The 18659-nt window shown below is 39.0% G+C and overlaps 1 pseudogene; it reads right to left on the bottom strand.

Moving 5' to 3' along the window:
* Positions 1-4931: 4931 nt before the first annotated feature.
* Positions 4932-5025, bottom strand: LOC130018733 (uncharacterized; annotated as a pseudogene).
* Between the last annotated feature and the right edge of the window lie 13634 nt (positions 5026-18659).

Below are 18659 nucleotides of genomic sequence, written 5' to 3'. Positions count from 1 at the left end.
AGCCAAAAGTTTTGGCATGGTGGCCATAATTATGTCCAATGGGAACCCTCAACAGGGAAAGATGGGAGACAGTGGGAAAACACTCTAGTTGCCTACCTTTTGGAAAATCGTTTCTGGAAAGCATTCGTGTTTGTTCACAGAGATTCTGACTGTGTTCTAATGCTTTTTGCCTTTTTTCTGACATCTCTTAGGATGTCTTGATTTACAGATATCTCTTCGACTCTGCCCACCCCAAGGGACCCAGTCCCAGCAGCTGACCTCCATTGCCCAACTGCCACCACACTCCAGGCTGCTTCCGGGACGCTCAGGCCCAGCCTCACACATGAAGTCCCAAGGAAGCCAGATAATGCAGAACTTTGTGACCTTGGACTCTGGATTCAATGGAACCCAGAAAAGAGATCCTCTGCCTGCTTGCCCCAGTCTCTGGTGACTCAGGGATAACACCTATAAGCCACACCCTGCCGGCACCAGGTAATCTCCTCATTGGCCACCCTCCAGAACTCACAGATGCTCCTCCCAGAAAGGAGTATAAAAAAGAAGGCCCCCAGAACCATGCCACTTGACTCTGTGCCACAGGGGTGTGTGAGAGCCTTCCCCACCCAAAGGGACATAGCCCCGGCAGCTGACCTCCACTGCCTAACCTCCGCCATGCTCCAGGCCACGCTACACGTTATAAGGCACTTCCTACCCATTTATGCCTCTCAGAGAGCCTGACAAGCTATCGAGAGTATCCTGCCCACACAGGCAGAGCCTGGCAAGCTCCCTGTGGCGTATTCAATATGTCAAATACACTAATGACAATAGGTCTCATTCCCCTGATCCTGAAATAGCCTCCAATCCTTGGAAAAAGACAAGTAAGAAGAGGCTGCTAAAATCTCAGGGCTGGGAGAAACAGAGATGTTAGGTGCCCACTCGAGTAAATCAAAGATCAATGGGATAACAGTGACAGTGATATAGTGATCTTTTTGATGTCTCTTAGGGAGTACTAGCTTTCCTTTTTCCCTGTATGACTCATTCCTCCCTCACTCCTGTTTCTTAGGATCAGCTTCCAAATAAACTAGCTATAACCAAGTCCTTACTCTAGACTCTCATCTTTGAAGAACCTTATCGAGGCATTACTTCTCTTCTCCATCCTGGGTTGCACTTCTGTTTACCAAACTCAGCTGGCATTGTGCTGTTGTAATATGTTGAAATAAAGATTCAGGATTTTCTTATCATGGAATTACCTTCTTGTAAGGCAGGCATAAAATGACTACAGTAAATAAATTATGTATTTCAGAAATGTTAGCGAGAAAAAATTAAGGGGGAGAGGTAAAGTCAGGAGGAAGGGTGAGGTGTTTTATTTTTGGTAGTGTGACCAGGGTAGGCCTTACTGAGATGCCTCACTTGCGTTAAGATCTGAAGAAGGTGAGCGAGCAAGTGATGACATTTTTCTGAAGAGAAAATATTCCATCTTAGGAAACAGAACACATAGGGACTCAGGTGAGAGCATGGTAAGGGCATGTAAATATATTAGTGGAAAGTCACTTGCGACTGAAGCAAGGTTAGAGAAGAGTTGTGTTTATGAGCAACTGATCAGACTTGTAATAGGTTGCTAGGTCCCATAAGAACTTAAAGATCTTTGACACTTACTTTGAGTTTAATGGGAAATTAGTGCAGAATTTTGGTCAGAGGAATCTCAGTGGTCCAAAGTTATCTGTGGCAATCTTGAGGAAGACAAGAGTGGAAGAAGAGACCAGTCAATGGGGCCTTGAAAGAAAAAGAAATTTGGGAGGTTTTTGTACCTTGGATGAGGTAGGTTCCTCTAGCTGAAACAACACTAAAGGAGTAGTGCCTGAAAATAACATCTGCCTAGAGCATCCCACAGATGGGGCAAAGGTTTCCATGGAATTGGAGGTGGGAGTTCTTGGTTTCACATGATAAACTCTTCTCAGCAGACCTCTTTCTGCAGCCTGCCATCCCTACAGTAAAATACTGCACTGATGCATATCTCCTTCCGTCGCCCCCCATCATATGGCCAAGGCAAAACGGTGGGGAAAAGGATAATGAAACTGAGCTAAATCTGTGGATTTTTCATACATGCTCACACATGCTCATCTGTGGAGATTTCATACATGCTCATAAAGGATTTTGAGGTATGGGATGGAGCTGGAGTAGGAAGAAAAGTAGAACAGACTTTGGACCAATGGCTAGGGGTTAATTCTAGTACATACATATTCTAGTGCAGTATCTCAAAGGGGTCAGAGGAGTCTAAGTTTGGGCTTGTATTCTTAGGTTGTTATGCAGGGACATTTGTTAAGATAGAAGAGTGGAATCTATATCATCTAATTTTCAAAAAATCTAGATTCAATTATTTTTAAATATTTTGACAGAAGACGTTTGCATCATTATTTGTACTCTTACCTCGAGCCTTATAAGGTGGTAGGGAACTTTAGTTGACCACCTATCTCTGCTGTATCATTTCTGGATAAATTGAGCAAAAGAATTTCACATGAGCCCGAGTTATTTTGGTACTCCTTATGATGTAAAGTTTTTCCAAAATAAAATTATGGAATTTATTTATTTTTCATATTGTACAACTGTCTACTTGGTTTGGAAAGAAAGAATTGAAACATGCAGAGTTTCTACTAGGCAATTATGTTTGTAGTCATCTCTACACATTAAAGTCCATCATACAGTCTTCAAAATTTTTCCTCAAAACCACATAATTTGGATTAGCTAATTTTTACCAAGCTGTTTTCCAGTACCCGTGGTTTATTTAGTTGGAGATGTGCTGGGAAGCAGTAGTATTTTCAGGGCAACGACACACCTTCTAACTGCTGAACTCCTTTATGGTAAGAGAGGAATACCCTCACTCAAAAAGAGACTTTCCTGGAGACCTCTATTCTTTTTTTTTTTAATTTGTTTTTCCCTTTATTTTATTTTATTGTTTTTTACAGTTGTAGTTTTACAATTTTTTGTGCTTTGGTTTCAATTATACAATGATCAGATACCCATTCCTCCACCAGTGCCCATTTTCCACCACCATGGATAATATCCCTCCCACCCCCATCCCCCCATCCCCCCTGTCTCTGTGGCAGGGCAATCCCCTGTGTTCTCTCTCTCCTTTTGGGTGTTGTGGTCTGCAAAAGAGGCATTGAGTGGCAAACATGTTCAGTACATAGTCTACTTTCGACATGAATCTCCCCTCCTGGGAGGATCCTCCAAACATCCTTTATTTAGTGCTCCCTTCTCTATCTGAACTGCCCTTTCCTCTAGGATACCCGCTGGCCTCTAAGTTATGGAGTAATCGTCCTGGTGCTGATCTCAGCTATTCTTGTGTATTAATCTCATACTTTGTTACTTTATATCCCCCAGATGAATGCAATCTTTCTATGTCTATCCCTCTCTTTCTGACTCATTTCGCTTAGCATGATACTTTCTATATTGTACCACTTGTATGTAAATTTCATGACTTCATCTTTTCTAACAGCTACATAGTACTCCATTGTGTAGATGTACCAAAGTTTCTTTAACCAGTCATCTGTTCTTGGGCATTCAGGTTTCTTCCAGTTTCTGGCTATTGTAAAGAGTGCTGCAATGAACAAACAAGTGCAGATGTCACTTCGACTATACATTTTTGCCTCTCTGGGATATATTAAAAAAAATAGGCTCAGAACTCTGCCTATCACCATGTACAAAAGTAAGATCAAAATGGATTAAAGACCTCAACATCAGACCAGAAACCATAAGGTACATTGAAGATAAAGTTGGCAAAACCCTCCATGACATTGAAGCTAATGGTATCTTCAAAGATGCCACGCCACTGGCCGAGCAAGTGAAAACAGAGATAGATAAATGGGACTATCTTAAACTAAGAAGCTTCTGCACCTCCAAAGAAACAGTGACCAAAATACAAAGACAGTCTACAGAATGGGAAAGGATATTCACCGAATACACATCTGACAAGGGGTTGATATCCAGGATATACAAAATACTGGTTAAAATCCACAAGAAGAAAACATCCAACCCCATCCAAAAATGGGGTGAGGAAATGAACAGAAACTTTCTCAAAGAAGAAATCCGAATGGCAAAAAAGCACATGAGAAAATGCTCTACATCATTAATCATCAGGGAGATGCAGATCAAAACCACAATGAGACACCATCTCACACCTCAGAGAGACCTCTATTCTTGACGCAAATGGGGCCATTTGCTTTCTCAGTTGGAGGTCAATCAAGTGTAAGTGGCCTATTACCCCTTATTGTCTAGATAAGACAAACTAGAACATTTGTTCACTTGTTTTTCTTGCTTCTAGTTGACAGTTTATTGCTTCGTTTGGCTTGACACTTTGCCCCATTATTGTATAGTAAATACTCCTGCCCATTTCGTTTTTCTTGGGTAGCTGTCAATTACACTTCTTTGCCTTCCTCCCTCTTGCTCTCTAAGAGGTAAAAAGAGTGTAGGAGACCTTTGCCCATTTAGAAAAAAAAATGCTGAGGGAGAGAGTTGAATCACTTCTAGAAGTGCTCAAAGGTTACTCCTGGATCTGTGCTTAGGGATCACTCCTGGGACTATTCAGGGGACTATATGTGGTGCCAGGGATTCAACCATGACTGCATGTAAGACAAGTGACTTACTACCTATATTATTCTTCAACCCCTTCATTCACATAATCTTTGTCATATCTTCAATTGTAAATAAAGAGAATAATAATTTAGACCAAAGGTGGTTAAAATTTACTTTTACAGAGAAAGAATTCTCAATAATCATTACTGCTGCCACTGCATTTTTACAGGTATTCCTATTTCTATACACATTTTTCCTCCTCCCTCCCTCCCTCCCTCCCTCCCTCCCTCCCTCCCTCCCTCCCTCCCTCCCTCCTTTCTTTCTCTCTCTCTCTCTCTTTCTTTCTTTCTTTCTTTCTTTCTTTCTTTCTTTCCTTCCTTCCATGTCAGATGCCAAGTGTATAACAAGATATCAGAGAGACACATATCACACAAATGTGTGAATACCCAATATTGTGCTTATTAACTGGAAAAGAATCTTTTATACGTACTTAGTCAGGTGAGTGTGGCTTTCTTTTTGGTTTTCTGAGTTAATCAGAATCTTTCTATTCATATATTAAGGCTGGAAAGAGTGGCTTATAAGAAAAAATCCTTATTACCATGGTCCCTGTCTTTCCATTTAGAATGTATCCCAACATTTTAGCTCTACTTTCAGTTTTATTATCTACATCTGGTCTATTTTGCTTTTCTGACTTGATGGTTTATTTTTCTCATTTCCTGCTCTTGAATTGTTTTCATGTTGGTTGCCTAAATGGAAAGTCAGAAATTTCTCTTATTCACCACAGTAAACTTTCAATGTTAGGATAACGGTTGTATTTTTCTCTTATCATCTTGTTTAGTCCCTCACAACGATTAAATCTGGAAAACTAGAACTCAAACATCCTGCTCTATTCTGCTGGAGATAGCTATCTCAAATATTGAAGATGTATAAAAATCAGGACAATGCTAAATTAGAGCAATGCTAACTTGTTCTGTTTCAGTCTGCTGGGCGTGTACCTTGGAAATTTCTTGTCACAGTAATTGCTCCTAATAAACAACTCCCATCTCAATAGAATACATCAATGAGTGTTTATTTAGTTTCCGTATCTGCAGAATTTAATCGTCACATCAAGAGTTGGCACATCTCATCTGTTTGGGTTGGGTTGGTGCTTCTGCTGAACTTGGCTGAGCTCTTTTCAGTCTGGGTCACATTTTGAATGGAATGACTGAGGTAACACAGATCTATGTCTCTTGTTCTCATCCTGGTACAAGAGATTTAGCCCAGGCATGTTCTTATGGCAATGGCAGAGCCCAAGAGCAAATATATTTCATGTTTCTGATGCAGGCAGGTAGATTAGGGAAGCCCCCGCCCCCACCTCACCTCTTCATGGCAATGGAATTCCTTGGTGATTTTACTATTCCCAAGGAATCCATTGCCACGAGGTGAGGGAGGGAGGAGGATGGGCTTCCCTAATCTTTCTGCTTACATAAATTCTACTTGTTATAGTCTCATTCATATGAAGGAAGTCAAATGTCTGAGCTCAGAAAAAATTGAAGAGTTACAAGCAAAGACTGTGGAGATAGGCAAAGCGACAAACTGGAGCTATTGGTACATTTCACCTATGACAGGACTAAGTTTGAGTTTTCTTTTTTTTTTCTCTTTTTCATTTTAAGAACATCAATTATTTGCTTAATAAAGGAATGATTCCAATCCTAAACAGATTGAAATTACAGAAAACAAAGAATTATATATTATATATAAACTATATATGTTTGGGTTGGGTTGGTGGTTCGGTCGCGCGACATCTTATTATCTCATTTCTACTTTGGACAAACTGGCAGGGTACCGAATGTTACCTGCTCACACGGCTGAGTCTGGCAAACTCCCTGTGGTGTACCCAATATGCCAAATACCAGTAACAATGATGGGTCTCATTCTCCTAACTCCGAAAGAGCCTTGAATATGGCACTTTTTAATAAATCTCAGGGCTAGGACAAAGGAGACGTTACTGGGGCCTACTCGAGGCAATCAACGAATAACAGGATGGTCGTGATTGTGATATATGTAATATATTACATAGTATAAACATATATAATATATTGTCACTTGTATCACTTGTCATCCCGTTGCTCATTGATTTGCTCTAGCGGGTGCCAGTAATGTCTCCTTTCATCCCTGTCACGTGCTAGTGTAGCCCAATGGCCTCTGCTCGCTCCAGGAACATAAAGAGCCTCAAACCACTTGTTCAGGGTCTTGACGAAGAAGTCTGACCACGGCAGAGCCTGGCAAGCTACCCGTAACGTATTTGATATGCCCAAAACAGTAATAAACAGTAACAGTAATATATTATATATAAATATAATTTATAATGAAATATCCCAGTCGCTAAAGTGCTAAGTAATTTACTAAACCTTTTCCTAAGTAGGTAAACTGCTTAATATTTCAGTTTATTTTCACAATGGATAACTAAATCTTCCCCCCTCTTTACTCTTCACTATTACTATATCTGAATAACAAAACATTAAACCTAATTTATCTTGTAGATGAAAATATCTTCCTCTAATATTGCTCTGCCGGACACTAGGTGCTGTGAGCTATTTGGTATGGGACCGAATCCAACAAAATGCCCATTTCTATAAGGTCTTTACATTATGGAATTAAAAACAAAACAAACCCCCCAAATAAAAACCTAGAAGACAGTGCACCAGAAGAGTCTCAAGCATCTTCTTCCCCCCGCCCATGATTTTTTTTTAAGAGTCTAAGAGATATTCATGCGCTCAGAGAGAGACAGAAAGCAGGTAACTTGGACTTGGTTGATAAAGCTTTCTTCCAGTGCTCTCTACCTTACGGGGAAAATGCTCAGATCCTGCTCGTAGAACAGAATTTATGACACTGCTGGTACAATTTTCAAGACTGGAAAAGATCTGTGTCATCAGAGCGATAATAGCCCCAGCCACCTGAGATTTGATCCATGGGAATGTTCCTCTGAGTCCACTTTTATGAACTCGTTTGTCTCTTTTGGTCCCTAGCTCTTATTTCTGCCCCAAACTCCTGAATAGAAGTCACTGTTTTTCAAATAACCACCAATCCTTGGTCAGTATCTTCTAGTCCATAAAAATTGTGTACTTGTTAGGACTATGAGAAGGAAATATCACTGGCTAGATGATTTAAACAAAAAAGAAATTATTTTCTTATTCTTTAGGGGGCTTAAAATTTGATCAATATGTTTGCAAGTTTAGCTTTTCTTCGGGACACTGTTGGAGGAATCTGTTGGGAACCTCTCTCTTTAACTGTTAGGAGGCTTTCTTCTTGCAACTCCTTCACTGTTAGTGATGTAGGTAGGTAGACAGGGGAAGGCCCTCGGCAATCAAACTTAGATTAACAAAAATTCTAAGGCTGATCCACCCTGTGGATGTGGAAAACAGAGAGCTGATAAGACCTTCAGTAGTGGACGCTGAAGAGATTGGACCCCTCCTCATGAAGTTCCTCAAACCCTCGAACCTCTCCTTTAATCCGATTAACTTCAGTGATTCAGCTCAAAGACTCCAGAATGTTCTGGATCAAGACACCCCCCCCCCCCCCCCCCGCGCGCAAAGAACCTATAAAAGCCACTTTGAACAAAGGAAGGGCGTGCATATGCCTTCTGAGCCCATGTGCTGCTCATGCCCACATGGCCGAGCATGTGTGGTGCCCAAGTACATGCGTCATCCGCATTCCCCTCTTGAGATATGTACTTTCATGCTTTTATGTCTAATGCTGGAATGTGTCTAGGTGCTCTCTTCGCCCTTGGAGAAGTCCGCGTTCTCTCTTGAGCACATTTCTCTCTCTCTCTCTCTCTCTCTCTCTCTCTCTCTCTCTCTCTCTCTCTTCTCTCAACCCCTCAAAACCCCCCCAAATAATATCTATTTATTTCATGGCTTGTCTACCCTCCAAATAATATCTATTTATTTCATGGCTTGTGTACTCCTGAAATTCCTTTCTGCGAAGTGAGACAAGAAACCAGTAACCCTAGGTCCAGGATGACAGAGGTGGATGGGGAGAAAGTGACGAAAGTGACTGTCTTTCTCCTCCCTGCTTCACATAAGCCACCCATGGGGCCCACCGACATCAGTAGGAGGCTTTTTGCTTACATCTTTTACAGCATCTCCCATCTGTGTCTGCTTCCAATTTTTCCTTGTTATAAGAACTTCAGTTCTATTGGATTAGGGTCCATGTCAATGTCTATATTTTAGATTGTCTATTTCAAGTTCCTGTCTCTAAATATAGTCACATTTTGAAGGATTAGGACCTTATCATAAGCATTCTGGGGACACAATTCAGCACATAGTAATTATCTGTAGAAGGATGTCCTTCCCTCTTGGTATTGTGGGATCAGTTCTAAACATGCTTTGTAATGGAATAAAGGCCCTGGCCCCAGAAGCATGAGCAGTTTGTCTCAGCAAGACTATCTGAATTTAAATTCTAAGAACTACAGATTCAGAGTTCTGGGAACTTTTCAAATTCCTGCTAAATTTTCCAAATTTACCTATCTGGTTCTCTTCATTGGTTCTTGCTTGCCTATTCCAGTTTATTTATTTATTTATTTATTTATTTATTTATTTATCTGCAAGAGCAGTGATCAGATATTCTGTTTAGCTTATGATCACTTAAATCACTTAATCACTTAACTTCCCGTTAGTCGTCGATTTGCTCGAGCGGGCGCCAGTAACGTCTCCATTTGTCCCTGTCGCGTGCTAGTGTAGCCCAATGGCATCTGTTCGCTCCGGGAACATGAAGGGCCTCAAACCGATCGTTCATGATCTTGATGAAGAAGTCTGACTATCTGGAAGGTGGGCGGCCACGCGGTCTTTTTACATCCCGTGGAATCCAGTCGGTAACAGGTCTAGTCCAGCGGTTGTCTTTAAATCTCATTACGTGACCAGCCTATCTGATTTTCGACACCTTGGCAAATGAGACAGCGTTCCTGATTCTTGATCGTCAACGGATGTCAGAACTACGGATTCTTTCTCTCATTTGAGTGAAACGTGATATTCCAAGCATAGCTCTTTCTATTCTTCTTTGGGAGACCTGAATAGCGCTCTCATCTTGTTTGCGTAGGGCCCAGGTCTCTAAGGCATATGTTAATGTTCTTCCTGCATTAGCTTATGATAAGCTTCTTTATTTTGAGTGGAACCCCTTACTTAGGGTTGAATATCAGAATCACTATATGAACAGTTCAGAAAAAAATAGAAAATAAAATGAAAAAAATCACATAAAAGCAAGTTATGTTCTGATCACCAGATGTGTAGACAAAGAAGTTTTAGTACCCTTAGACAATATAATACACACCCATTTAGTTACTATAAAATGATAATGTCTTAGCATATGTAACAACATGGATAGAACTTAAAAGTAATGACATTCCCCCTTATTTCTAAGCAAAATAAGATGGAGAGTGACAAATCTCATATAATTTCACTCCTATGAGAAAGATACATAAACCAAAGGAATAAATAAAACAGAACTTCACTTTTTCCTAACAGAATTATAGTTAGTAGAGAGGATGTTGAATAAGGCAGGGTAACATACACAAAAGTAATTAATTGCATGGTAGTAGGTGAAAGCTAGTCCTTTGTTACTTGGTTTGATGTGATTATATATATCTTTACAGATAGAAAACTATACCATCTTATATACAATGTTGTAATGCTGTTTCAAAATGAATAAATGATAGATAGATACAACTGATTAAACAATTTCCTTAAGCAAATAAATATGAGAGTCTGATATATATATATCTTTTATTAAAAATAAAGGTATCCCACTATCAAGAGTTGTGGCAGTCTCATATCAAGAGTAGTGACCAATTATGTGGATGTAACAAGTAGTGCACCTTTCCAGAAACTGTTGTTTGTACAGTGGAGTCACTGCTTAGATGATGGTTAAATACTAATGTAGATAAAATTCAGTGTTACTCCACCACCTCCCTATGTAATGACAAAATAAAACGGTAGTATTCATCATATTCCACTCACAACTATACAAGATAGAGTCTATTTCTACCTCTGTTTAAAAAATATAAAAAATAGAGTTCAATAAAAGGTCCAAAGGCAAAATAATGGGGGAACAAATTCACACAGTTGAGTTGGGTGGTGTTAGGATGAACAGGCATGGGGTCCCTGGGACAGGAGGGGGTACACTGGTGATGGGTATGGTGTACGGAAAAAACAATTATTAATAGCATTGTAAACTACAGAATCTCAATTTTTTTTAAAAAGCTAAGTCTTTGATGTCAGAAATAAGTAAATTATTGTTTAGTCATATAACTAGTCCATGGTAGGCCCAGTATTTACATTGAGGTAGAAGCTAAAAACTAGAAGTTAGACACTCCTTAACTATTTTGCTGCATAGTTAACCATTTTCTCAAAACTTGTAGCTGTATGGCCAAATGCATCCTCTATCTTAAGAAGGTTAATTTCTGATATTATTCTCAGTTCTGCAAGTTCACTTGCAATCCTAATATGACTTGGGAAAAGTACCTCTATGATACAGTATATATATTGATCGAGCTTATAAAATGCCTTTGCTCTCAGCTTCTCTTTTGTTTATGCTCTTGTATCTGACTTGTTCTGTCTTGTATTAGTATATATGCTCTCCATTTAAAAGCTATCCCTACAAAACTTTCAGGGGGACTAAAGTATTTATTTGCAAGGTAGTCATTGAGTGTTTTGTACTATACAATAAAATGCTTGCAATAATCAACTATAAAGAAAATCCAGCTCTTAATTGCAACATGGTGGGTATAGCAGACATCTGTCCAATTACAGTGTTGGTAATTTTAAAAAGTCTTTTAAGGCCTATATCTCATAATATGCATTGCAGGGAAAGCTACTTAGCAGTTTTCATAGATTCTTGTCTTCAAACAACAGCAAAGGCAATTATCCACTTATGCACAGCTATTTAGCAAATTGAGATAAATTTTTTAAGTTTGAGAAGGCAAAAGTATAGGGTAAGGATGCTTTTTGTGGTCTTTGGGGGCCACATTTTTTGTTTTTTAGGGCTTTGTCCTGGCTCTGCTTTCAGAGATCACTCCTGACAGGCATTGGGGGACCATATGAGATGCTGGGGATCACACCAGGGTCAGCTGCATGCAAGTCAAGTGCCTTATCTACTTACTATTTTATGTCCCCCAAATATACTTATTATGGAATAATAACCAATGCATGTTAGTTAAGTAATATATGAAACTTATTTTATGCATAAATATCCAGTTGTATAAAAATTTGTAAGTTGAATTACATTTTAAATGCATAATACTCATAAGGAACATATAGGTTGAGTTAGTAAAATGTTAGTTTTAGTTAAGTAATTGTGCAACTTTCACAAATATAAATTCAGTTATTTAATTATAGTAGCAGTGAACTTATTTATTTATTCTTTTGGGGGATAGGGTTTTTTTTTTATTAGTGAAACACCATGAGGTACAGTTGTAAACTTACAAACTTTCATGCTTGGGTTTCAGTTATACAATGATTGAACATCTCTCCACCAGTGCCCATTCTCCACCACCAATGATCCCAGTCGCCCTCCCACACTCCCACTCCATCTTCCCCCAGTGAATTTATTTTTAAAAGGGACATATTTAGAGTACACTGGAAATAGATATGAAGTACTCAAGTTTATTACATTTCAAAAAGAAACAATGCATATTTCCAAAATTAGAAATGTTTTCTACTTCAAAAATATATGCATTTAATGACATAAAATAGTAATATATCATATGACTTCCAGGGAGAAGAGTTAGAAACCATAAAAGGAGAGAATGGAGCTTCTTAGCTTTAGCTAAGCACCATTATATTTCTTCTCTTTATTTTTTTAAAAACCCAGTGATGTTCAGGGGCTACTCCTTGCTATGCACTCAAGAATCACTCCTTATGGGGCCTGGAGGACCATATGGGTGCCAAATACTGGACCCATGTCCACTGATGCAGTGTGAAAGGTAAGTGCTCTACCCACTGTACTCTAGCCCCAATTTTCTACTTCTAGTCAAATATTTCTGTGTCATTTTCAACTTGGTTCTTAGGATATTTTACCCGAATATTTTTTTCTCCTTCACACATCATCATATATCATAAAATATATTATTTTTCTTATTAAAGAAATTTTGAAATCTTTCTATAGTAAGTTAGGAATTAAGTCATAGACTGCTTTTAAAAAGTTGATTCAAAGTAATTCTCTTTTATGAACCAAGACCAAAACTTTTAAGCCTGTTTTCCCCCAATAGGGATCCCATTGGCTAAATAACCAAAGAAGTAGTGTGTAAATATGTCTTTGGTACCATTATAAGGGCTGGAGTGATAGCACAGTGGTAGGGGTTTGCCTTACAAGCGGCCAACATGACCGACCTGAGTTCAATTCCTCCACCCCTCTCAGAGAGCCCAGCAAGCTACTGAGAGTATCTCGCCCGCACGGCAGAGCCTGGCAAGCTCCCCGTGACATATTCGATATGCCAAACACAGTAACAACAAAGTCTCCAATGGAGACGTTACTGGGCCCACTCGAGCAAATCGATGAACAACGGGAGGACCGTGACCGTTATAAATCTCTTTTAAACCAGTGATGTAGAATCTTGATTATGAAAGTCAAATCAGATTTCAAAACCCCTTTTGTATCTCAAAGACACATAACACTTTTTTTCTGTATAATTGAAACCCAAGCTTCGTTAGAAAAGACAAAGTCATGAAATTTACATACAAGTGGTACTACATGGAAAGTATCATGTTTCTTTTCTCAAAAAGAAAGGGATAGACATAGAAAGATTGCATTCATCCGGGGAACATAAAGCAACAAAATAGGAGACTAACACCCAAGAATGGTAGAGATTAGTACCAGGAATTTTACTCCATGGCTTGGAGGCCAACCACACATACCAGGGGAAAAGGGAGCTCAGATAAAGAGGGGAACACCAAATAAAGGTGTTGGGAGGATCCTCCCAGGATGGGAGAAGCATGTGGAAAGTAGACTACAGACTAAACATGATTGTCACCCATTGCCTCTTTTGCAAACCACAACACCCAATAAGAGAGAGAGAACAAAAGGGAATGCCCTGCCACAGAGGCAGGGTGGGATGGGGGCGATGGAGGTGGGAGGGATTCTGGGATCCGTGGTGGTGGGAAATGGGCACTGGTGGAGGGATGGGTATTTGATCATTGTATAATTGAAACCCAAGCACAAAAATATGTAAGTCTGCAACTGTACCTCATGATGTCTCACTATTAAAATTTTTTTTAATTAAAAAAAAAGGTTTGCAGGGAGAGAAATATAGTACAGAAATTAAGATGCTTGATTTGCATGCGGCTGACTCTGGTTCAGTCCCACACTGCATATGTGCATATGTGTTGTTCCTCCAAACAACACCAGGGTGATAGAGCCAGGACTAAGCCTTGAGCATCAGCCAGATGAAGCACACCGCCTGCACCTTCCCCAAAAAAGAAAAATGAGAATAATCACAGCATTATAGCACAATATTCACAACATTACTTTGCACAGGTGTATTAGGTGACAAGGAAATTAAGAATTTATGAAGAATCATAACTAAATAGGAAACTAACACCCAAGAATAGCCGAAATAAGTACCAGGAGGTTTACTCAATGGCTTGGAGGCCAGCTGCACATGCTAGGGAAAAAGGCAGCTCAGATAGAGAAGGGAGCACCAAATAAAGGTGTTGGGAGGATCCTCCCAGGATGGGAGATGCATGCTGAAAGTATACTATAGAGTGAACATGATTGCCACTCAATGCCTCTTTTGCAAACCACAGCACCCAAAAGGACAGAGAGAACAAAAGGGAATGCCCTGCCACAGAGGCAGGGTGGGATGGGGGGATGGGGGTGGGAGGGATACTGGGATTAGTGGTGGTGGAGAATGGGCACTGGTGGAGGGATGGGTATTCGATCATTGTATAACTGAAACCCAAGCATAAAAATTAGTAAGCCTACAACTGTACCTCATGTTGTCTCACTAATAAAAATTTAAAAAAATGAAATTGGGCTACAATATAGAAAAAAAGACACATAACACTTTTTAAAAAAATTATTCTTATCTGGCCAGAGGTAACACATGGTGTTTATTATACTGTCAAGTTTCATTCATCTTGATCTGTATATACTGTTTTGGGTTGATTTGCGGTTTCTAAAGAAATATGTTCATGACCTAATCTCAAGAATTTGTGAGTATGACCTTATTTAGAAAAAGGGCCTGTGTAGATATAATTAAGTTAAAGATCTTTGGATGTAATTATACCAGACTATCTCTGGGGCTTAAATGCAATGATTTATTTGTGACAAAAGATCAAGTCACAGAGACCAAGGACTGTGGAGACTGGAATGGCACAGGTGCAAACAAATTACCACCTAGAGCCACCAGAACTTGAAAAAAGCAAGAAGAATCCTCCTGCAGTGTATTCTGAAGGACTTCAGTCCTGCTGCCACCTTTATTTTACTTTATCAGTTTCCAGTCTTGTGCAGAATCAATGAAAATCATATAGAAGGAGGCCACTAAACGAGAAAACAAGTCATTCAATGTTAGTTCTTTTTTTTTTTAATTTTAATGAATCACTGTAAGATAGTTACAAGCTTTCATGTTTGGGTTACAATTACACAATGATCAAACACCCTTCTCTCTACCAGTGCATATTCCCCACCACCAATATCCCCGGTATCCTCCCCTACCCTCCTTTTCCCACCCTCCCCCTGTCAGTTCTTTAAGATGGCAAAAAAGAGCCAAACAGAGGCTGGAGCGATAGTACAGCGGGTAGGGCATTTGCCTTGCACGCGGCCGACCTGGGTTTGATTTCCAGCATCCCATATGGTCCCCCGAACACTGCCAAGAGTAATTCCTGAGTGTAAAGCCAGGAATAATCCGTGAGCATCATCTGGTCTGACCTAAAAAGAACAACAACAACAACAACAACAACAACAAAACACCAAATATCCAGAATCTCAATCTCTTGTGCTCTCTTCTGAAAGAACTGTGACAGTATTTCACATATCTCATTTGCCCAGATGTGCAATCTTTAGTTCATTTTTATATTAAATTAAAGTGCATCTTCTATTTTTATCTCATTAAAAATTTTAATTTAATTTTTTTTGTTTTGTTTTGGGGCCAACCTTGGAGGGGTTCAAGGGTCACTCCTGGGTCTGTGCTTAGGAATTACTCTTAGAGATGTTCTGGGAACCATATGAGATGTCGGAGATCTAACCCATGTTGGCTGCATGAAAGGCAAGCACTACCTACTGCACCATCTCTCCATCCCCCCTCTCCTCTCTCTCTTTGTGGGTATAAGATTTCATTTATCCCAAGTATATTTACAAGTATGGACTTATTTAGTCATGGCAGGCATGAATTTAGACTTACTAGTTACTATAAAGTACTAGATCAAGGTTAATTTCACACTCCTATTAACCATATTTGAGAGTTATACTGTTCTAAGTCCTTGCCAGCACTTAGAACTGTTAGTTTTTTTTTTTTTCATGATTTAGCAAACACAGTAACAAGTCTCACAATGTTACTGGGTCCCCTCGAGCAGGGCCTTCTCAAGCAGTTAGATGAACAATGGGAGGACAGTGACAGTGACAGTGACAGCCATTCATATAGGAATTTATTAGTAGCTTATTTGGGGCTTTTGTTGTGGTTGTTTAGTATTTGACCAGGCCCAGCAGTGCTCAGGACTTCCTTTTGACCCTCCATTCAGGGAATCCTCCTGATGAGGCTCAAAGGGCTATATGTGGTATCGCGGATTGAACAAGGTCTAGCGTGTACAAGGCAAGCGCCTTACCTGCTATATTATCTCTCCATTCTTTATTTTGTGTTTTAATTTGTACTTCCTATTGCGTGTCTTTTCTTAGCCTATTCATGAAAAGTTTATTCACATCTTTACTATTTTTTTCCCTTTATACTGTTAAAAGTCTTTTCTATTTTTAGCACTGTAACACTGTCCTCCCGTTGTTCATCGATTTGCTCGAGTGGGCACAGTAATGTCTCCATTGTAAGACTTGTTGTTACTGTGTTTGGCATATCGAATACGTCACTGGGAGCTTGCCAGTCTTTGCCATGTGCGCTAGATACTCTCGGTAGCTTGCTGGGCTCTCTGAGAGGGGTGGAGGAATCGAACTTGGGTCGGCCAACCACGTGCAAGGCAAATGCCCTACCTGCTGTGCTATCGCTCCAGCCCTGGTCTATTGTTACACATGCAAATTAGGGGCAAGAAGAGTCTTTCCTACCTGGCAGAATTTAATTTTGTGTACATTATTTATTTACTGACAATTTTATTTTTAATTTAATTTTAATTTTTTGTTTGTGGTGAGGAGGATCATCCCACAAAGCTTTCAACATTGCTGCATTTTGCGCTCATCTTTATATACATGGATTTTATCTCTGGTTCTTTTGTTTTCCCATCTAAAGCAGAGGCCCCCAGTGCTTTTTGAATTCAAAGCTATTGCTATATTGTCTCTTATAACACAATTCTTTGGTTGAATATATAAATTATATATTCCTACAAATTAATTATTAAATATAAATTTAAATTAATATAGTAAGATAATATTATAAATGTTAGTATATTACTAAATACTGTGAACATATATAATATATTAATGTAGAGTTTACATCACTAATATCACAGTATTTAATGTCATAATGAATAAATAATATTAATGAAGAAACTGATTTATATGAAGTTAGACAATAAAAAGTAGTATTAAGTCCACACCTACTCAATTTCTATTTTTCACTCACCTGGAATTTGTGATCTCTATAGAAACTGCTCTATGATTTTCTATTTTTAAATTACTCTTGGTTTACTTTCTTTCACTTGTTTTTTGGACCACACACAATGTGCTCAGGTCCTGCTCCTGGCACCTGGTGGTGCCTGGGGACCGTATGCCAGACCAAGAATCAAGCCTAGGGGAAATGCAAGGCAAGCACCTGACCAGCTGTTTTCTTTCCTTGATTTATTTTATTAACACATCTTAAATATTATTGGAGAATAAGCCTATTTTAACCAACTTACTCTTTCTTTCTTTCTTTCTTTCTTTCTCTCTCTCTTTCTTTCTTTCTTTCTTTTTCTTCCCTCCCTCTCTCCCTCCCCTCTTTTTCTCTCTTCCTTTCTCCCTCCCTCCCTCCCTCCTTCCCTTCCCTTCCCTTCCCTTCCCTTCCCTTCCCTTCCCTTCCCTTCCTTCCTTCTTCCCTTCCCTTCCTTCCTTCCTTCCTTCCTTCCTTCCTTCCTTCCTTCCTTCCTTCCTTCCTTGTAATTTAATAGAATAAAATATTTCTTTGTTATTATAATATTATGATGTGTTTATACTTCAGGGCCAAGAGACCGATATACTATTTAAAATAACATGTTTAGAAAAGTTATTGTTGTATAGTATGAGAAAAAAATAGATCCCTAAGGAATGAGTAATTACTTTAGTATTAAAAAGTGCTACATCATAATTAAAAAGGTTGGTACTGAAAAAACTGAAGCTAAGATTTTCTTCGTGTCTGGATTTTTTTTTGAGTGTTGTTTTGTTGTTTTAATTCAGAGAGAAAAAGAAATTGCCTAATGTTGGTTTAAGCATATGGCCTTATCTTGTGAGTAGGCATAAGGTTTTAATAAAAGTATTGAACATTAAAAAATAGGTTTATAGGTGCTACTTTCCTGGAATTAGAGGACAGAACAATTACACAGTAGTTTTATGAGCACTCCTGATGTGTAATATTTATTTTTATTTTCTCCTCATTTATATTTAGCATGTGTTGTAAAACTGCACAAGGCTATCAAGTAACTTTGCAAGCTATAATGGAAAACAACTCTTAATGAAGATTTTTTTTAAAAAAAAGATACACTGTGAAGTGTATTAAAGACATATTCAGCAGACTATAGCAGCCTCTATGCATCACAGATTTAATTCATACTCATAATAAAACCTTTCCATGTGCTTGCAGAAATAACACAAAGATCAATAGCTGTGAGAAGCGAGAGGAATGAAAATACATGGTAGATGAAACTCACTTTGTATAAGACAATGGAAGGAATATTTAAAGCCTAGTGACAGATTAATATGGCCTGCTTTACATTTTGCTTGCTCTATTGCAAGAGAGTTGCATCTATTTT

This window comes from Sorex fumeus, unplaced genomic scaffold (genome assembly GCF_029834395.1).
Source record: "Sorex fumeus unplaced genomic scaffold, SorFum_2.1 ptg000265l, whole genome shotgun sequence".
NCBI lineage: Eukaryota > Metazoa > Chordata > Mammalia > Eulipotyphla > Soricidae > Sorex > Sorex fumeus.
The sequence above is the reverse complement of the archived record's forward strand: the minus strand, read 5'-3'. Positions and strand labels throughout refer to the sequence as shown.